Genomic DNA, 22,622 nt, shown 5'->3' on the forward strand with positions numbered 1-22,622 from the left:
TCCGAGAGGAAAAAAGAGCAGTGGTAGAAGGTGTGCTCGGGAGAATCTCTACTATTACAATTAGGCATAGGGCATAGGTCATCAGGGGTCAATTTAAACCTGTGAAGATAGTCCCGGAAATTCCCGTGACCACTAAAGAATTGAGTTAGGAAGAAATTTGTGTCACCAAAGGGTCGATGGATAAAACTGCGGAGGTCGGGTATGACTGATTTGAACCAGACATCGGAATCCGTCTGGCCTTCCAGTTTTGTGACCCATTTCTCAACAATGTCAGATTTAATGAGAGATTTTGGCTCACCATCATACTGCCTACATCTAGACTCAATATAGAGATCGGACGGGGGAATGCCGGAAAGAACATCAATAGGTAAGGGGACTATGCGAGCCCTTTATTTTGAAATTGATACAATGATACAAAACTTAACTAGCTATTTACAAACAATTCATAAAAGGGATGGTTAACAGTAGTGGGTCTGGAATCTTCAAGAGACCAGTCAATGTTATGTTTAGATAGCATCTCTTTGTAAATGTGTAATAAACCAAAGGAGTTAAAGCCTGAATCATAAATCAAGCTCGCAAGTCTTACTATGCTAAAAGCAGGAGTAGGAACGTCGTTTTCACTATATAGTGCAAGCGACAGGCATGTAAATTCGTCACGGGTTACCCGTGATCCATAATAATTATGTCCAAGGAAAACTATCTCAGAAAAGAGCTTAGTTATAATTGATTTGACGAGATTAACAATCATGCCATAACGTGCTAAGAAAGTTTCTATCTTACGTGGATTTACAATCGGAATAAGTAGGGCGAAGATGGAATCATCGCCAAGAACTTTTACTTTAGACGTGGAGCGCCGAAAATAGCTCAGTAACATGTATATTAGTAGTAAGTTTGCAATACTTCCTACAATACCAGTAAAGTACGAGCCAGAAGGTAGGCCTGTGGTTGAGATGAACAATTTGCCATCAGGCATTACAATAGGGTTATTTGTAAACAAATATCTACAGAACTTGTAATTCAGTAGATCAGCTTCTGTCTGCGGAGGGCAGAGCCAGAAGATGATGTCCCAAACAGTTGAGATCATACCCCGGCACAGGGTAGAATCGAAGCGAGAGAAATCGAGGCAATATGCCGTTCCTCCTTCTTCCATCAATCGCAAAATATCATAAGGCAAATCTTTGTGGAGATCTTTGCCTATATAGATAGGATTGTCGTTATAGAGTAACTTTTCTAAAATTGGTTGCGCAATGCAACCCTCGAGGAGGATATGGTGGAAGGGCCTTCCCCATATATGCCTAACTTTAGCGTTAGCTCTTAAGGTCAGCTGACAGCGAGCAAAGGCTTTGTCGGGAACAGGTCGGTAAATCTCACGCCATTTGTCGAAATCATACAGGGTCCGTGATGCGTTGGATCGAGCTTTGAGGTAATTGTCACGTTTGTGACCGATGTATCCGTAGCCAGCAGATGTGTTAGGCTGCCATACCACTTTGTCCAATTGGTTCGTTGGAATAGGGGTAGATCGTAGATCAGCGAACTCTTCTTTAAACCGGCGAATTGCGAACTGAAAATGAACACTGTTCAGTAATCTTTGCGAATACAGGTTATCCTCACTCACACTTCTGTCATAGTTTAATAGGCTCTTGTAATGTTAGTCAATACTATACATTCCAGATATGTAGTCGTCTAGACGTAGCAGGGTCTCTTTGTCACACCTTTGTTCTAAAATTTCTCGCACATAGGGATCGGTGTTTCCAGGTCCTAGGTTTAGAGAATAGGGGCGGAGCCGCTTGACATACTTCAAGGTCCTTTCTTCATCCATCATTGATCTGAAACAAGCGAAATTTCACTATAGTTTTCGATCACGATGAAATCGGAGATTTAAAAAGAAGCGTAATAGTCAGGGAGAAATACGGAAAAAAAGGGCTTAACCCGGAACAAATTGCATAACAATTTATTCCTGTGTAAACGTCATCAGTAGGTCCTCCTGAACAACATACAAAAAGTTTACCACGGTCCGACCCCGGAACACCCCCCAAAATGACGAAAATTCAAAATGGCGGCCATAATAAGGGCCTATGGGATTTCGGTATTTTAAAATGTTCCTATAGTGTCATGTGAGGTATCATTTCCTATGTAATTTTGGTCGCAGATTTCATTTCTGAAGTCCAAAAAGCCCCTAGGTCAAAGGGGGTGACCCAAATCCAAGATGGCGGCCAAATTTGAAATGCAAGAGGGTCATTTTTCAATTTTTACGTGATTGGGCAAGTGAGGTGTCGTTTCCTATGTAATTTTGGTCGTGCATTTCATTAATGATGTCAAAACAGCTCCCCGGTCAAAGGGGGTGCTCTAAATCCAAGATGGCGGCTAAATTTGAAAGACAGGAGGGTGAATTTTTTCGATTTTTACGTAAAAAATGAGAGTGAGGTGTATCAATTCTTATGAAATTTTGGTTGTAAATTTCATGTCTCAAGTCAAAACAGTCCCCCTGCTTATAGGGAGTGCCCGAAATTCAAGATGGTGGCTAAATTTGAAAGGCGGAAGGGTGCATTTTTGAAAAAAAATTCACCGAACAAGGCAAGGAAGGTGACTATTCCGTGTATTTCTAGTCGACAAGTCTAAATTAAACGTAAAAGATGAATTTTACTCATAAGTGAGACGTGTCATGCAAACGGTATGAAAATAATTTAATAGGAGCACCCAGTGAGTTATTTTTGCTCATTTTTAAAGGCATCAATTCTCAATCAAGATGAGGACATCGAACGTGACGGATTCACCGAACAAGGCAAGGAAGGTGACTATTCCGTGCATTTTCGTCGATGAACCTAAATTAGGTGTTTAAATTGTATTTGATAAAACAAAGAGAAAAATAGTACTTCCGAAAGAAATGTTAGCTCAAAAACGCGCGTTCGCTCTATAAAATTTACAAAAGACAAAACATTCTCGTTTCCAATTATATCACGTCTTCAGCATTCCTTGAAAATCTCTGCAAGAGGATTTATACGGTTTTTTTTGCCAATTTCCTATTACTGGATATAGCATGGACTTAATCAAAAGCGACTTATCCTTATTCGGCACACTCTTCTAATCTATGGAGTAAGGTGGTACATGCGAAAGAATGCAGATCTTGATATCGTTGAATAGGGTGTTGCAGCTTTCTAGAGCACCAACATAATTGTGACAGGAGAGGATCCGAACCTATTTGTTTTTTTGTTAAATCGATCAGAAAGGCGTCAATTTTTCTTTGCTATTTAGAAGTGATATTGAACGCTAAATCCAAAACTATCGCTAACATCTCTTTTATCCGTCGCAGATTTTGTCAACGTTTATGTAAGCAACTCCTGTTCTTAAATGAGTTTACTGGTTGCAACTTGACCTCTCACATGCACGGAATCAGAAAATCAACTGGAAAGCTGAAAAAAATGTAACAATACCTCTCTTTGGTGCCAAAAAATGAGACTTTCAAAGACGTATGTCATCAGTCTTCAAGGAAAAATTTAGCAGCTTAAAAAATCTTCGTCACAAGTAGAGAAATTAATTCCGACATTATCAGCCATGAAGCACCACCAATTTAGGAACTACTTTCGAAACCAATTGATGAAGGATAAGCCGATCCAGATGCTTGTCAATGGGGATGAATGAATGAAAACAACGATCTTCATTCCATTTTCTACTGACTTGCCTCCTGCTCCGGAATCGGTGCTCAATTAAAATCTTCGGTGTAATTTTAAGAAAGGGTTTGACACCATGCGGTGTACTTGTAATATCATGCCCGGACCTCCGCAAGAGCAGAAGTTGTGAAGACTCGGACTCCAACTGTAAAAACTCGGAGAAACCCGAGGTGGACGGTCCTGACAAGCCTGACACAGAATTTGAATCAGCACGCTCTTTCAGATTTTCTCCTATATTGACTAAAGTAGATCCGTCACGTTCAATGTCCTCATCTTGATTGAGAATTGATGCCTTTAAAAATGAGCAAAAATAACTCACTGGGTGCTCCTATTAAATTATTTTCATACCGTTTGCATGACACGTCTCACTTATGAGTAAAATTCATCTTTTACGTTTAATTTAGACTTGTCGACTAGAAATACACGGAATAGTCACCTTCCTTGCCTTGTTCGGTGAATTTTTTTTCAAAAATGCACCCTTCCGCCTTTCAAATTTAGCCACCATCTTGAATTTCGGGCACTCCCTATAAGCAGGGGGACTGTTTTGACTTGAGACATGAAATTTACAACCAAAATTTCATAAGAATTGATACACCTCACTCTCATTTTTTACGTAAAAATCGAAAAAATTCACCCTCCTGTCTTTCAAATTTAGCCGCCATCTTGGATTTAGAGCACCCCCTTTGACCGGGGAGCTGTTTTGACATCATTAATGAAATGCACGACCAAAATTACATAGGAAACGACACCTCACTTGCCCAATCACGTAAAAATTGAAAAATGACCCTCTTGCATTTCAAATTTGGCCGCCATCTTGGATTTGGGTCACCCCCTTTGACCTAGGGGCTTTTTGGACTTCAGAAATGAAATCTGCGACCAAAATTACATAGGAAATGATACCTCACATGACACTATAGGAACATTTTAAAATACCGAAATCCCATAGGCCCTTATTATGGCCGCCATTTTGAATTTTCGTCATTTTGGGGGGTGTTCCGGGGTCGGACCGTGGTAAACTTTTTGTATGTTGTTCAGGAGGACCTACTGATGACGTTTACACAGGAATAAATTGTTATGCAATTTGTTCCGGGTCAAACCGTATTTCTCCCTGACTATAAGCTTCTTTTTTAAATCCGATCTTGATGAACGTCTTTGCGATATAAAAATCTGGCAACCTCAATCTTGACGCTTTAGCTCAGCTGTAGTAAATTGCTTATAGTTTGTAAAACAAATGGTGGGAAATTAACTTTACTCGATCGAGAAGCTTGTTGAAACCGTTGTAGTGCGCGATTTGATTCACGTAGAGCTTTGAGTTTCTTGTTAGCGGGCAGTTCAAATTCCTCGTAACCAATGTGAAATAAAATTGTTAATATCTCTGTTCGGAGTTAGTTTCAGTAATTTTTGTTGCGCGAATCGTGTTTTACGTGAAATTCTAGCTCAGAAACATGTATCAGAATGCTGAAATTCGTACCTTGTCTAGTGGCCCATTGTTCACGTACATCTGAGTGAGTTGCGGGGCGCATTCTCTGAAAATTTCAATGGAAAAAGCTATGATTCTTGAAGAAATGTCATATCTTAACAGAAGGAACTGGATTGCATTCTGCAAAAAGAAACCACTAGCATTGCAATGTTGCGAAGATTGTGCAACTTCTTTTGTCTTGGAGGAAAAACCCGATCATCCCCTAATAGTTACTATTTTACTCGCTAAAAACTGTAATTTTAAGACAAAAATTACCATCTAAATTTCATAGTTCTTCACAATTTTCGCAATTTTATTGCAAGGGATGGAGTTGCACAATCTTAGCATCATTGCAATGCTAGTGGTTCCTTTTTGCAAAATGCAATTCAACTTGGCAACGTGTAAATGCTCATACGATGTTTTTCCTTCCGCGTCGGAGCGAAGCGTCCGAAGTGGCAACCGCGGAGGGCGGTTCTCTTCTCTTGCAACTGTCAGGACCATAAATGTTGATGAGCCTCTGACAATTTTCACGGCGGAAAGCGGGGCCGCGGGGGGGGGGGGGGGGGGGGTGGGGTGGAAAGGGGCGGCGCGGTGCGGGCGTCGCATTCAAAACAGCCCGGCTGCGGCCGATTTCGACATTATGCCCGACATGGCCTAATAATTTCCCAGCCTGATTGTTACCGTTCTTTTCGCCCGTTTTGTTGTGTCGCGTTGTTTCACATTCCCCATTAGCGTCCCGTTGAGCATGTTCTTACCCGACTAATATGTTCTTTTCCTTTATTCTCTCGCTCGCGAACATTGTCCGCGTTCGCGTGGTACATCTCTCTCAGTGGCGAGGCGTAATGATCAATTATCGATGTTTTCACGTTTGAAGATATGGTAAAGAATCGATTGTTAAGGTGTTCGTTGCGAATACTCCGCTCATCGATCCTTTTCCATACGTTTAAATGGCACATCAATCGATGTATCGCAACGGCCGTGGCCGCCTTCGATTGGACCGAAGAAATGGCGTAAAAGTTAGGAAGAGCGACTTTGTGTGGTGAGGGTCGTGTCCATTGTCATACACTGAAGAGCTATGTTACCTTTCCATTTTTGAACAGTTTCAAATGACCCTTATCGACAAATAGTATCGATAAGATAGAGTTTATCTATCAAGGTCATTACATTACTGTCCAGCGATTGACCCGACTGTGAACCATACTAAGGTCTCTGTACCTAATTAAGGTACACGTACCATAACTAAGGTATATGTGCTATTATTATATGTAGAGGTACTACTATTAGTGGTGTTCCATATTTACCTCTAATTGTACAGTTTACAGTATTGGTGATGTAATCAGGCAAAATGTGTCATATAGTGGAGTAAAAATGATATAAGTATGTCGCGGACTAGTGGAGTTAATTATGCATCATTTGTTGGATTCAAAAATTCCAAAAATTGACCCCTAGTACACTGAGAAAAAACTATGGCTTATAAACCTATTAGAGGTAAATATGGAACACCACTAATAGTAGTACCTCTACATATAATAATAGCACATATACCTTAGTTATGGTACGGGGTACCTTAATTAGGTACAGAGACCTTAGTATGGTTCACAGACCGAGAATCATTAGTTTATTTACGACTATTATAGGTGTTCCATATTTACCTCTAATAGGTTTATAAACCATAGTTTTTTCTCAGTGTAGTTAATATTTGATGTCATTTCATACCCAAGACCAATATGTTCTTTACTGCCGTGCTGGAGAAAAACGCCGAAATAACATCCAAGAGTCGCCAACTTTCCTACTAAAAAAGAAGCATTTTTAAGGAGAGTTACGGATAATTTCTAAAATTATACCTAAATTTATACGCAAGCCGAAAAACTATGGTATTAAATAGGAGCCCAATTTCAGTACCTACAACGAAAGTTTTTTTTTTCAGTTTTGACCAATGCCACACCCTGTACCACTCGCCATGGCGATGATGTACGTCACTTGACGGGGCGTTGTTTTAATCGGGAATCGATGAGTCGCGGCGCCGCCGGGAGACGTGCATCCATTTCAATACGCAGATACTCACAAAGTGCGAGGCCGGGCGGGGGCGGGGTGCGGGCAGCGGGGCGAAATTGTAAATGGCTACAGGGCGCTTATTAATGGCGGAAAAGCCCGCAAAATATTGAGCGTATTCAAGCAGCTGACGTTTTTAATTTGCAAACGTAATTAGGCTCCCCGCAGCGACCAGGTCGTGGTCGAAAACAGACATCGCGAGATGGATTTCGGGAGAAACGCCGCTACATCTGGCGACTGTCTACTCCCCTTTTTCAATTTGAATATTTTATTTGGCGCGCTTGCCGCGGGCCTCGCCTTGCTTACTCGACTGGCTTCTCTTTCAGAGTTTCTGTCAGTTTAAATGCGATTTCGCCTCGCGCCCCGCCCCCCACCCCCCGCTCTCGTCCCCGCCCGGAAACGCCACTTTCACGGAATATGAAAATTGTTTATGAACCGATGGTAATTTAATTGGGATTCGGTGAGAAATAGTGCGTCATTGCCCCAGGCTGAATTAGCGACGACAACCCCTGCAAATTATGAAGGGGAGCTTTCCGTTTCTTGACGTGCGGCACCGGCGCTGGCGCTCCCTCGCGACCCTTTGAGGCTTTTTATCAAGGAGCTCGACGCTGACGAATGTCATTAAAAACGCGGGAGCAATTCTGCAACCAGTGTCGGCCACCGGAGGGAATCCGCTCGGTTTTTCCCATCTCCCTCCTCCGCGCGTATACTTAATGTCGAAGTTATGAGGATGTAATTTTATTCCAGAAATTAAACGTTGCTAACGTTTTTCAGTCGCCGCCGGCCACAATTAGAGGGACATTCAGTGGCTCAAGTCGGGGAACTTGTAACGGCGTCTCTGATACCGACGGTTTCCTATTGAAATTGTTGGAAATGATGGATTTACTAACCGCGCAATTCGATAAATTGTCGTTGAAATTGTGCTGTTTGTGAAGAACGCATCAAAATGATCCATATCAAAACCGTCCATTTTTTGGGGTGTAACCGCCGCATAAATCGACAAAGAGTTGTCTAGTCACAAGTGCAGTCTGTGATGCTCACTGGAAAAAAAAAAAAAAAAAAAAAAAAAAAAACACACACACACACATTGGATCTAGAGTCCAGACTCTTGAAAACATTGACAAGAGAAAATACTCTTGATTCAAACAGATTTTTGCTTATATCAAAAGGAAATCCGCTCAAATTAAGAGGCTTGGTTCTTGATTTAACCTTAAATCTGATTGAATCAAGAGTATTTTTTCATGTCGATGTTTTTAAGAGTCTGGACTCTAGGTCCAATGTGTTTTTTTTTTTTTTTTTTTTTTTTTTTTTTTTTCTAGTGCATGCACGTGTACGTAGTTTCAGATGCATCTCTGATCTCACAAAGTACAAATATTAAGGTGTGTCAAGCTCTTTTCTGCTATGAAAAGAAAAAACGACCAATGAACTTTCTGACTGTGCAGAATTCCTCTCAATTGAAAGATAGTTTTATTTTGCGCAATCCGTGTCCTTAAAAACATTCCTAAGGCGACCGAGATGGACTTCTGGCGTAGATCGGCCGGAGGGCCAAGGAAGGATCACGTTCGGAATGAATGGATACGTGAAATTATGGTGCATGACATCTTCACGAAACAGCTTGTCTGGTAATGGGTATATGTCAAAGGATGCAAGATAATAGGGTGCCTAGAAGGTTCTGGATTGGGCAGAAAACGTAGATAACGCCCTGCCTAATCGAACATTGATGAACTGAGGCAGGATATTAGGAGATGCGATTTGGTCGGAGGAGCTCTAGCAGAATCGCTATCAGTGGCGGTTGGGTGTCGCAGAGCGCACGGAAACGCTATAAGAGCGGCATGTTAGTTTTAGTATGCACTGGAAAAAAAACACATTTGGATCTAGAGTCCAGACTCTTAAAAATATCGGCAAGAAAAAATACTCTTGATTCAATCAGAATCTAGCTTAATCAAGAACAAAGCCTCTTAATTTACGCGGATTTCGCTCTTAATTCAAGCAAAAATCCGATTGAATCAAGAGTATGTTTTCTTGTCAATGTTTTCAAGAGTCTGGACTCTTGATCCAATGTGTTTTTTTTCCAGTGATGTCTCAAAATTAAAAGGAAAAAAGAAAGAAGAAGAAAAATCAACAGCGTAGGAACGTGCGGTGATGACCCGGAACAGAGCGGGCAAGCCTAAAGTGGCGTGGATAGTTGTTTCCTCATCAATTCATTCTTTCGCAGCACCTGCATCCCTCTCCATAGAGCTTTTCAGTTACTGCTGGATGGAAACGCAGAAAGTCGGGTAGTCATATTTTATCGTCTACCCACTTTGAGCTTTTATTCGGCAAAGGCTCGCGAGTCTAAGTGCCCAATTACGGAACTCAATTTTGGAGGCGGAAGAGCATGCGGAACTGTGAGGCGCCCCGCCGCGTCTGATGGGGCCGTTGACCCCCTCGCGATGAGAGCGTGGTCGAATTGATACAGTTTACTCACCACACGCAGTCCTCGAATCATATCGGCACTAAATTGAGAAGAGGAAAAATGACTTCGGCCTGTGATTGGGTGGGAATGCCGTCTGTAGGTATGAGACCTCCAGATACACGAAAACCACACCATCCACACAAAAACTCGAGTGAAAGTCACAAGTGAGGGATCGCGGTTCACTTGATTCGATCGGCCGAACGGTCGTTTTAGCGCCTCTAGGAGCCTCCAGAATCACGAATTGCACACCATTCACACAAAAACTCGCGTGAAAGTCAAAAGTTAGGGATCGCGGTTTCAATCGGCCGAACGGTCGTTTTAGCGCCCTTAGGAGCCTCCAGAATCACGAATTGCACAACATCCACACAAAAACTCGTGTGAAAGTCACAAGTGAGGGATCGCGGTTCAAGTGATTCGATCGGCCAAACGGTCGTTTTAGCGCACTTAGGAGCCTCCAGAATCACGAATTGCACAACATCCACACAAAAAACTCGCGTGAAAGTCACAAGTGAGGGAACGCGGTTCACGGGAATCCATCGGCCGAACGGTCGCTTTAGCGCCCTTAGGAGCCTCCTGATTCACGAATTGCACAACATCCACACAAAAACTCGTGTGAAAGTCACAAGTGAAGGATCTCGATTCAAGTGATTCGATCGGCCAAACGGTCCTTATAGCGCACTAAGGAGCCTCCAGAATCACGAATTGCACAACATCCACACAAAAACTCGTGTGAAAGTCACAAGTGAAGGATCTCGATTCAAGTGATTCGATCGGCCAAACGGTCCTTATAGCGCACTAAGGAGCCTCCAGAATCACGAATTGCACAACATCCACACAAAAACTCGTGTGAAAGTCACAAGTGAAGGATCGCGATTCAAGTGATTCGGTGGACCAAACGGTCGTTTTAGCGCACTTAGGAGCCTTCTGAATCACGAATTGCACAACATCCACACAAAAACTCGTGTGGAAGTCAGAAGTGAAGGATCGCGATTGAAGTGATTCGATCGGCCAAACGGTCGTTTCAGCGCACTTACGAGCCTTCTGAATCACGAATTGCACAACATCCACACAAAAACTCGTGTGGAAGTCACAAGTGAAGGATCGCGATTCAAGTGATTCGATCGGCCAAACGGTCGTTTTAGCGCACTTAGGAGCCTCCAGAATCACGAATTGCACAACATCCATACAAAAACTCGTGTGAAAGTCAGAAGTGAAGGATCGCGATTGAAGTGATTCAATCGGCCAAACGGTCGTTTTAGCGCACTTAGAAGCCTTCTGAATCACGTATTGCACAACATCCACACAAAAACTCGTGTGGAAGTCAGAAGTGAAGGATCGCGATTGAAGTGATTCGATCGGCCAAACGGTCGTTTTAGCGCACTTAGGAGCCTTCTGAATCACGAATTGCACAACATCCACACAAAAACTTGTGTGAAAGTCACAAGTGAAGGATCGCGATTCAAGTGATTCGATCGGCCAAACGGTTGTTTTACGCGGCGTGCTTTGCGATATATGGAATGATGATTTGCCACTTAAACCTATGGAAAAGGCTCGATAAAGAAGGTGTTCGCAACGAATACCTTAATAATCGATTCATTACCACAGTTTTAAATGGGGGATATGTCGAGAATCGATCATTCACGCCTCGTTGCTGATGGTATCAAAAATCTTGTGTCAAGTCACTAGTAAATAAACGCATACTACGTGTTGGTATAACATCGGAGTTTCTAGACGTGTAGCACCCTTGATTGATGTACTAATTTCAATAAGCATGAAGTGAGCGTTTTTCAGTAGCCAAATATGTCTGAACTCGCCTGAACGAACCGCCCACGACTGGAAGCGGTATGGTTGGAACTCGGTCAAATTTCAGTCGCGATATTATCAGCTGGCGGGAAGGGCTTTCCCGCAAGTACCGGCCTGAAGCTAAAGTGCACCACCCCTGGTTTTTATGCTGTACCTAATTTCTGAACAGAAGTTTTCGAATTGTTTGTTGAGCCATTAACATCGCGCGTGACTGTTTATGAGCTGTTACGAGCAGAACTTCCACGCGCCATTGTCACGTCTTACTAAATAATAACATATTCACCCCACATTTCCCCGCGAGCGTTAGCAGGAGTCATCGAAACGACGGCAACTATGCTTTCTCTACTTCAGTTCCGTGTTTGGGGGTGAAAGAACAGGTTGGTGATTTGACCGAAAGTTGGAATGTACGTCTAACAAACAAATTGAAACGCAGCCGAAAGCCCACCGTTTGAACTCTGCAGTCCTATATTTCAGGTTTGTCCTGTAAGGTAGAATTATAGTCCTCTTCTTGACACGGAGCCAGTGAAAATTATTCACTCGGTTTTACATAAACACATTTTTGGCGAGTGGACTAACCGCGGATAAAATATACTCCAATTTCAAAAACTATAGATAAGTAGGTCACTGTCGAGAAGAAAAAATCGAGCGAGCCTCTCATTCTGAAAGAGAGCCTCTCAAAATAGTGAATTTTCTGCCCATTTTCTCGGAGCTTGAGCGTCGCATAGACTTATGGCTAAAAACAGACCTCATGATGGGGAAAGTCTCTGGTAAAAAGTTTAACTTTAAATTTAAGCTGATTTTGTGATACAGCATTGCAAAGTTTATTTCGTTCATCGTAAAGCACGCCTGAGTCCGTGCTCGAAATGTTGACTGTGCTCATCTATATTGCCATAACCAGTACGAACTCAAGTTGTAAATCATAACAAAGGCTTCTCTTATTACAAAGCTTCATTGTAACCACGCTTCAATGAATTTGCTGCGTTCCGATAAAGAGCAATCGGTATGTTTTTTGAAAAAGTGATTGTAAAACACAATATAATTATAATTGATAGTCCAAATTCACCCAAAAAATTGTTGAGTAAGAGAGCTTTAAGATATTATTCAACTTTAGGTAAATCTTTATTCTTACATTTTGAAAGCTATATTAATCTAGGAAGCCTTGAAGCTGAAAAACTTCAGCCCTTGTTAGATATCATCGACATGGTCACGCGGTGAATTCAGCTTGTCCACCAATTAGAGCGCTTCATTACCTTTTGACCTTGACAATTGGATCGTTTAACGTTGGCTAATGAATACGGGTTTCAATCTATTGACCGCCCGTTTCGTGACCACCGGGGCGAAGCTTTATTTATAGCACTCGCTAATGAAGGGTGAAAATACAAAATTACATACCTCGATTTTGGTGTATTTCAGAAGTTTAGCTTACTTCAGTCTCTGTAATGTTGATATTTTTATGACATTTTTCGATTATTTTTAGTATCCTTCCCGAGTGGCCATCCTAAATCGTTTGAAAGTAAGAATCGAAATATCGTGAAGACGCTTTAAATCGAACCGAGTTCATCAGAAAGTAACCAACCCTCATTAAGTTGAAACTGAGAATAAGAGTTTTGAAGTTTTATTCCTTCGTAAGCCTTAACGTAGGTAATAAACAGTAACCCCTCTTTTCACAAAATACACTGAAAAAAAAATTCTCGGCGTTTTTACCAAGGTTCGTTGGTACCTTTACCATCTCACTTTTGTTTACCAATTATTGGTAATTTTACCAAGACAGACTTGTAAGCTTACCTAAAAACCGGTATTTTTACAGTTTTTTTTCAGGTAAGAATACCACTTTTATTGGTAATCAATTCCCGGTAACTTTGCCATTTTATCTCGGTAATTCTACCACAGTCGATAAAAAATTTTGGCGTTTTTACCAAGGTCTAGTAAAATTACCGAGAAAGTTCAATAATTTTACTGAGATTTCTCGGTAAAATTACCAATTTCTTAAATGGTAATTTTACCAAGAAAAAACTGGGATCAAATAGAACCCTGAATTCTTGGTAATTTTACCCTTTTCTTAGTAAATACACCGATATTTTTTTTTTTCAGTGTAATTTCTGTTTTTCGACTTTCAGTTTTTGACATGAGAAAAAATACGGATAGTGGAACTGAAAAACGTTCTTAACTCAATTTTTCGAAAATGCGGGTTGGTTCCTATCTGATAAACTCGGTCCAATTATGAGTGTCAGAACGGTTTGGCCCAAATATTTCGGTGCGTAGCGTAGCCCTCTCGAGTGAAATCTGACGGATTAACCAACCAGTGAGGCAACTTTGTCCCGATTGTAATGCCACGTGGAAACTCGTCAGAATTGAATTAGCCGCTCTTTGAATAGGAGAGTAATTCAATCAACTCCGTCATAAACTGCGCTTGTTCGCCGGGCGGATATTTTTCCCGCTTGCAAGCACTGCGCAGGGCTTTTGCTTCTGCGAGAGCTGCTACGTTTTTCATTCTCGCTCTCTTCCTCTCTCTCCTTCCTCTTTAATCCGCACGCTGACACGGCACGAAGAGAAGAATGAAAAGATGACCCCGTACTCCTTTGACCTTCCTCAGAGCTTATTGTCCCCGAATTTAGTCTCTCTACAGCGAGACGTCTAAAATTCTGGGGACGCTTTGAACTTTTCACGTAACGTGTAGTTATTAGCAATGATCCCAGTAGCGTGGCGTGAACTACGATGTATCGATTGTTATGCCATTTAAACCTATGGTAAAGAATCGATTATTAAGGCGTTCGCTGCGAACACCCTGTTTATCGATCCTTTTCCATAGGTTCAAATGGCATAACAATCGATATATCGCAAAGCACGCCACGCCACTGGGCAAGTGTACCATTCTGCCGTGCCAAGACGGAACGCCGTATGAGCATTCGAGAGTTGCCAAATTTCCTTCTATAGAACTTGTATTTCTGACGACATTCATGCACATGTTTCCTTGAAATTTTCAGATATTGTAGATTAGATTGCGTGCAAAATTTTCTAATAATTTTTGGAAAAAATATGCATAATTTTCCCAATAAACTTGATTTTTATCGAAGGAAACTCGGCAACGTCTAAAGGCTCATACGACGTTCTTCCTTAGCACGGCAACATTGCCCAGGGTCTAGCTATAAGCCTACCTTTCCTGGAGATTGAACTTTTCAAATTAATGCGTATACCTTCTGCGGTATGGATCCTCTCAATTCTGAAGGGCCCTCCTTACATGAACTTTGCAATCATTTTTTCTCTACCAACACGGAAATAAAGTAACTTGAATCTGAAAAGAAACAAGGGAGAAACGAATTTTCGGCGGAGACACAAGATGGATAGGTCAATTAATGTCATCTTACTTTTTTGGATTCCACACCTAACGTTCCACGGTTCTAATGCACAACGGAGCAAATTGTGGTCTGAAACCGGCAGGAATAGGGCGCAAAAAAGTTAGTTAACGCCAATTAACTTGCCCGCGTCTATAGTGCCTCTAACGCAAACCGTTTATGCACGAACTGAAGAGCGAGTTTTGTCAATGTGCAACTTAGGAGTCGTGGATAAAAATCAAAGGTTGTACACATAGACAAAGTAGGTTTTGTTTTTGACACGCCGTTTATGAATTTCTACGAAAAATAGAGGGATGATGTCAGTTTGTAAGTTGTAAATTTCCAAAGCTACAATCGAATGCTTGTCGTTCGAGAGAGGTTTCTACTGTTTTCGGTGAAAACCGCGCTGATGAGACATGGGAATCCAAGCCATTTGGCCAATTTGAGGATAGCATCGCAGTGCCGGTTTGAAGTGCAATCGTGACCCAAAAGAACAGGGCTAAAGGGCCCGAACGAGGCGACAAATTTCAAGCTACTTGTTATGCGGATGCTGAGTCGGATGTAGAGGTGGATTTTGAAAGTAGATGCGAGCAGGAGCAGGATGCAAGAGCTTAGCACTTTGAGCCCTGATTTCCGATGCAACGTTGCCAGATTCCGAGATAATTCCGCGTTTTTCCCTTCGATATATAGGCGAGATCGACCGGTCTGGCAATTGTGTTTTAATGGCGCTTCGAATTCGGAACTTGGCCGCAATGAATCACTTTTGACAAGGGAATCAGAAAATCCTCTGGCTAGTTGCGGCTGCCAACAAAGACGGCGCGGCGCGGCGTTAGCAGTTGTATTTGCACTTCAAACACGGCCATACTCATATAAATGCGCATATCTCAAGGCCAACCTACTGCGCCCGGCAAGACGGTGTCGGACCGGGCTGTGTGCTTCGGAAACAGTTGGTTTGGCTGAATCTTGGGGAAAAAGTAAAATGTACCACTGGCACCAGCCGAGTTCATTTTCTCCCACAGGGTGACCCAGGATGAAGTACGAATATTGAGGGAGTTGATTCTTTGGGTCAAAAAAAGAGGTTTTTAAGGTAAAACTTTTTTTTCCCAAAACGCTTTCCCTGGGGGCCCCATTTCCCCCTACATCGCTTACTATCCCCTATTAGTCCCTATTATCTCGAAAACGATGAGTCATAGCGATTAAATGCAAGGTGCAGTTTCTGAATAATTTTCTACGCTGAATCTAGTGGTGCCGTCTTAAAGTAATGTTTGTCGCTAGAAGCATTAATTTTGGCCACTCAAACCCCCCCCCCCCCCTCAAAATAAGTTTTCCCTTTTTTGGAGGGCAAACATGAAAAGAGCACCAAGCTTCACCCCCCAGTTACCAATTGTCATTAATATTGGTTGATAAACATTGTTACAGTGTTTAGAAGACGATTTTTTTCTCCAACTTTGGGGGTCCGTGGCCCCCAGGGAAAACATTTTTGGAAAAAAGTTTAACGAATCGTCTTTTTATCCAAAATAACTCCTTAAATCTTACTAATTCTGGTCACCTGTATAAGTCAATTATTTCTATTACATTTCAAGCAATTTTTTTATCAAATTCTACCCTATTTGTTTAAAAATGTTCTTTTTTTGTTTCAGGTGAGTCACCGAAAGTTTGAAATGGCTAAAAAATAATCATGTCCCCCAGCTTCGTCATATTATGGACTATTCGATCGTTCCGTAAGATAATTTATTTTTTCCCTCGTTTTTACCATCAAAACTGTTACAGAAGCATCGCTTGAACAGTAGAAATACTTTCTTCCCTTCAATTTCTTTTATTTTCCTCTTTTTCACATGCGTCTTAAAAGTATTCTGAAAAAGTCTTGGAGTTTTTGATAAAATTAGAATCTTGAAAATAACTCTTAATCTCCTCTCACTCCTATTTGAACCCTCTTAAATGTTGAACTTATCATCAAATCTTTCCATAAATTGCCACTCCGCTCCCTCTAAACCCTCATGTAATTTTCAGATGAAACCCCCTCTGAATTGAGGACTCTTTTGGCGAAAAGGGCTCATGAGGATTTCAATGCGGCTGAGATTGTGCTGTTCTACATAATGTTTACAGGAAACTGAATTAATTTACATTCAAATTATTTTTACTCGAGCACAAGGGAAAATTCGGAGCTTATTTTGGGGAAGCGCATAGCAGAAGCTTTTGGGTAGGTCAGTTTTTCATAAAGAGCGAAAATGCACAATATAGCAGCTCTGGAAGCCGTTTACGTTGTTATACCGAAGAGATCGTCAATTCCTACACCTTTCCTTATCGTTTTTTTCTCTTATTGCTTTAGCTTTCTCTTTTCTCATTCCATCTTTTCGTTTCGTACGAGCCACTGAAGGAACTGCGGGTAGTTTCCTCGTAAACTGGTTTCCCTTCAAAGCTAAATGTATAGGCACGACTAAATTTGCGAAAACATTCACTTAGGGAGCGTCAACATAATTACGCAACCCCTCGAGAGGGAGGGAGGCTGTGTCTGTGTTACGCTGCATTACAAGAGGTGTTAAGGGGGGTGGTATAAGCGCCAGCGTCACGTAACCCTCGCAATTGGTTGAAAAACATACAAAATTTTAGGAAATTTAGAGCAATAAATATCATCTCGCTGTATAATCGACAGTTTCGCACAATATTTGGGATCTTGAGGGGCAGTGTCCATCATGCGTTACGCAGTGATTCAGGGGCGGGGGTCCGGGGTTGCGTTACGAAAAATCTCAAGGGAAGAGAGCGGGGAGCCTTTCATTTCCGCACAATTTTGGGTCATTTTGCATTTCCGCATATTTCTTCTAATTTCATTGCCGCACAGTTTCATTTCCGCACATTTTATATCATACGCAAGTTGCAACGTTGTTGACAAAAATTTGAGAAATAAGGGAAAATTAACGACTCACGTGCCTAAATGAAATCTGGATCATCTGGATCATCTGAATGGTGTCCATCAGTTTTGTCTGTGAGGTTGTTGGTTTTGAAGCGGTGCAATTTCTTTTCCTCCCCAATTTCGCACAGGAAATCTAAGGTACTGGTGACGTACTTGTAAATATAAAACGCATGCGTGAGACTCGTTATATTTTCTTCCATAGTTTTTTGCCTGTTTCTCTTCTGGAAGAATTCGCCTCGCAATATGGATTTTATTTTTAAGGAGATAATACTCTGGTTGTCGAGGATGCAACGTATTATTTGGTGTATGTCGTGGTGTAACTCTGTATCAGTATTACGTAATTCATGAACGCTCTTCTACTTAGGAAGTGTGAAGTAAACGGTCCTCTGTCTGAAAAAACGGAGTGACTGACAAGGGTCAAGCGTGTTGTGGGGTCAAAGAAGGGGTGCGCTCGCGAAGGAGCTAAATCTAAAGGTAACAGGATCAATAGAAAACCGCCGCTGCAGCTGTAATTTCATAAACGCCCGTAAATGTCACCGTGCTCTTAACTCCTTAAGTACGATTAGCTCTTGGCTTTTATCGCGCACCTCGTAACTTGCGTTTTCACGATTCGCGTCGCCATCGAGTTAATGAGACGCTTGTCGTTGGTCGTAGCGGTGGAGTCGGAGCTCGTAAAAAAAGTTGCCGCACTTTGGGCGGAACCCTCTGTCCCCGGATTTTCGGCTAAGTGTTCGCCGGCAGCCGGCACTTGGGATCTCTTTCGCCTCTCCCCGTCAGCTTCTTCAATGAATTTCAACTTTTTCCACGAGCTCGAACCGCGTGCCGCTCTCTCGCCGCCGCGGACTTCTTTGTAAACATCAATGGCTCTTTCATAATCCTAAGTAGATGGCGAAGTTTTATTCAGCCAGACCTGAGTTGCCTTGTAAAATGTTGTGGCGTGATTTTCATGAATGACATTTGGACTGTGTTGAGCAGAAAGGAACCAAACCGCATCGGATATTGCCGAATTTAATGGGACAGTTTGATGTTTTATATGAAAATGGCTGTGCGGATTTTTGTGCAAATTTCATTACATTTACAACATAATACGAAGCGAATTACTAATAATTTTCAAAGGAATCCGCACAAACGTTCTCTCATAAAAAATTAGATCGCCGCGTTGAATTTGGCAATCGCTGATGTTGCTTGGTTCTTTTTGCTAAATGCGGTGCATTTTCCCCTTAAACGCATATTTTCCAGTAATATGCGGTAAATGAGAATACAAATGATTCGGAAACAAGTGGTAGATTTTTCACCTGATGCTTTCATGCATAGACGTGTGTCAGGTTGTTACTTATTTCACTGCCTCAAGGGGGTTCGTCATCATGTCAAATATATGTGCGTAAGGAAGCATTCGGAACACCATTTAGACAGGGCAATCATTTCGATTTTTCCATTCAGTTTATCAGGATAACTTAACAAATAAATAGAATTGCTATCATTTCTCATTCGGCAAATTAATACAAGTTTTAGAAAATGTTAAGTTAGGTCCACGATTACCTCAAGCTTTTACGTAATTTCAGATTTCTTTTTTTTTTTTTTGTAATTTTTAATCATACCAATCCCTTGCAAAAATCGCCTATCGGAAGAGTTTCTTCTCAGGAAGGTTACGAGTGCGATCCTAATGTGTGCTCTTACGTGCAAGGTGCAAATACAACTATTCGGGCTCCGAAGGACCCGCTTTTGCATATCTTCTCAGTTGAAGGCGTTCCAGAGAATCTAGAAGTTTCGTTAAAAAATGTATTAACGAAACAAGCGCTCGGACATGTTTTATCTTTTCATTCCCTTCACATGGGAGCAAGTTCATGAGGAATGTGGTATCGATGGCTAAAGTGCGAAACCATGTATCTTTGTTTGCGACCTAGCAGACTTCCTGTCATACTTGATTTTTTCATAGGAAAAGTAGTCAGTGTAATTTCCTGAAAACGTCCTAGATTTTTTCTCTCTATCATTAGAATATTTCGTTTGAATTTCGAGCCTTTAGGGTAGGAGCGGAAATTTTGAGGTGCCGCAATAGAGATACGTGGTTTCACACTTTGGCTATTGATACATCTTCAGATTTTGCTCCCGTTAAATGAGTCATTATCATGATTACTGTGCTCTATGTTGGCCTCCCTATTTTATTTTTTGAAGAGAACCATTAAATCAGTTTTAATTTACACGCTGCAATATCAAGTTGAAAGTGTGAAGTTATATATTGTGATATACTCATTGCGAACTACTCAGAGAACAGTTTTTTGGTCCCTACGTCTTGCGAGTAAACGTGATAATTCCACGAAGGCAAATTCACAGACGGATGTATGCATTCATGATTAGCAGTCAACATTTTAAAGTCGCACTGGCTTTGAAGTATCTGTTTCCGGCAAACCTCCAATTTGCGATCAACCATAATGTAGATTTTGTGAAATCCAACATGCCTCTTTGGGTAAAAAAATTATTGAAATTTAGCTTTCTACTGCTACTTTTTAAATCACCCCCGCGATGAAACTTTGTGTGCTTACTTGGATTAACTGTTTATTAGTGTATATTGAATTTGTTAGTATAACTTAATTAGCACTGTATAATTTACATATATCTCCGTAAAATATTAGGCATCATATTATCGACATGCTAAAAAACGCGCTACACTCATCGTGTTTACGGTGGAGTTTAAAGGCTTGAATGTTTGTAAATATTGACCATCTCCTAACTTAATTCGGTTGTTGGAATGAGCCAGCTGCTCAGTAAAGGAACATATCGACGGTGAAAGTCGGCAATCACATAACTCGGTTTGCGACGTCGCAGACTTCCTGTCATACTTTATTTTTTAAATGGAAAACTACTCAACGGCAATTCTTTAAAACTGTCATGATTTTTCTTCTCAATGCGAAGAAAATTCTGCAAAAACTTCAAGAAATAATATCAATTTGTTCTCCTTTAAAAATATGACGTAGAGGCGGAGATTTTCAGACACCGCAAACGAGTTATGTGATTGCCGACTGTCACCGTCGATATGAACTGACTGTTCCGTCAAATGGCAGTTGAGAAAGTGGCTGTGGCTGTAAGATGACAATGTCAAACTTCGTGGTCTTCGTTAGCTGTGGATAATATTTATTTTTGAAACATTTTAAACGTGCTTTGGACAAAGGATGATCGTATATTACAGTGTATTTATGCTTAACCGTAACGCTCACATGCACAAAGCTCATAAGTTTCTTATCGAAACTGGCGAGATAGCGAGACGTGACCTCTCACATTACCAAATACGGTCTTTTAGTTCGTCCATGAATTTTCTGAACTCATTTCATCTCTGACATCCACACAACTTTAAAGAGCTCGAACTATCTGTTTTTCTTTTTTGCTCTCTCCCTTTATTCTCAGTTAATCATCTTTGTTGGTCTCAAAGGATCCGCAACAAACCATTAATTTTACCTCTTATGATTTAAAAGATCCGTTAAAAATACATTAAGTACTCCTGGAACATCTTTACTGTCCTTTTACGTGTAATTTCTGCAATCTGAGCATTGTTTCAAATTCTCTTCCTTTATCTTGGCAGAGCGATGCAGTTCTTTATCTCTCGTTTTTCATGTCATAAATATTCAAGATATCCATTGGAATTGTTCTTACATAACATACTAACACAATCTTTTTATTCTCTCTGCCTCATTGGCATCAACGAATCTTGTATACATCTATCCCTCAGTCCTGTAACTAGTACTCATTAGCGCTCTAAATATTTTACCCCAATTGAATTTTTCAAACTTGTGGGTCTTGTTTTCCCCGCAAACCCAGCACTATTTTACCACCTTGTTACCTTATATCAAAGCTAATCGTTGTGTAAGTCTCATAAGAGATGAATTTTTATTCAGTCGAATGTGAGTTGAATTTTTGTTATGCTGACTCATTGAAGTCTTAATTTCAGAAGACGGAACTTATTGCGGTCACTCGTTCTGCAATTTAGTGTCACCTATACAGAAAATATTTTCATTTGTCAAAATTGTAACCACGCTCATCGATTCTGACTCTTTAAGTTATCGGTGGCTGAAATTAGAATTAGGTCGAGAATTCTGAATTTTGTCAGTTCTCCATAAATGTTAGTCTTCTCATCCATTACTGCCACAATGGTGCCTGCTGGGCACTAGGAAGCTGAGACAATAATTAATGTAACATTTATAAATAGTATCTATTCATAAATTCTTAGATAAGAACAATGAAAACACACTAAAATACAAATATCAAATGAGTATACAAGGCAAGAGGAGACATAAAACAACCAGGACGTTTCGGGCCAATTACATGCCCATTCTCAACTGGAACAGAAGCTAAAAAATGTTAAATAGATAAGTTAGAGTCTAGTGACTCACCAGCTTATAGTTAAACCATATATTTAACGTTCATGTAAAAACAATTAATCCTTAGTAGTTTAGTTAATAAACAAAAGATAAAAGAAAGAAAGAAAGAATTGCTTCCATGTCAAGTGATTCACTTTAATTCGAGTGATTATGTCTGCGATAGGTATATCTCAGATCTCTCATTCAGTAGCGGTTATACGGTTGCGCGTCGGTTTTTTTTCTTCTTTGTTTTTCTTTTTCTTTTTTTGGAGGATTTGAGTAATCTGAAAAAAATAACTCCATCCGGGTCCACCTCTTTAAAAACCCCTTAAGTTGGGTGCGGGCCGTTTAACCCCTTCAATTTTCCACACGGAGGAGCACTCGGCGTTACCTCAAAGTTGTCATTTATTATCTCGGTTTAAAACACCTGTAGACCGGGCGGTTGCTACACACTCGCCGGCTAATTCAACTTGATCCGGCGCTCTCTCGCCGGAGCAGGTTCGTGACGCGGACGCGACTCCTTTCCGCAACCTCGTTCTGAAATAACCGCGACCCATTATTTTTCTCGGGCAAAGATGCAGCCGAAACCGTCC

The 22,622-nt window shown here is 41.1% G+C and overlaps 1 protein-coding gene across 3 annotated transcripts in view; it reads left to right on the top strand.

Annotated features, from left to right (window-relative positions):
- Positions 1 to 22,622, top strand: part of LOC109042459 (neurotrimin) — a 540,449-nt gene that overhangs the window by 399,971 nt on the left and 117,856 nt on the right. The window lies entirely within an intron of this gene.

This window comes from Bemisia tabaci, chromosome 4 (assembly GCF_918797505.1).
Source record: "Bemisia tabaci chromosome 4, PGI_BMITA_v3".
In the NCBI taxonomy this organism is placed as follows: domain Eukaryota; kingdom Metazoa; phylum Arthropoda; class Insecta; order Hemiptera; family Aleyrodidae; genus Bemisia; species Bemisia tabaci.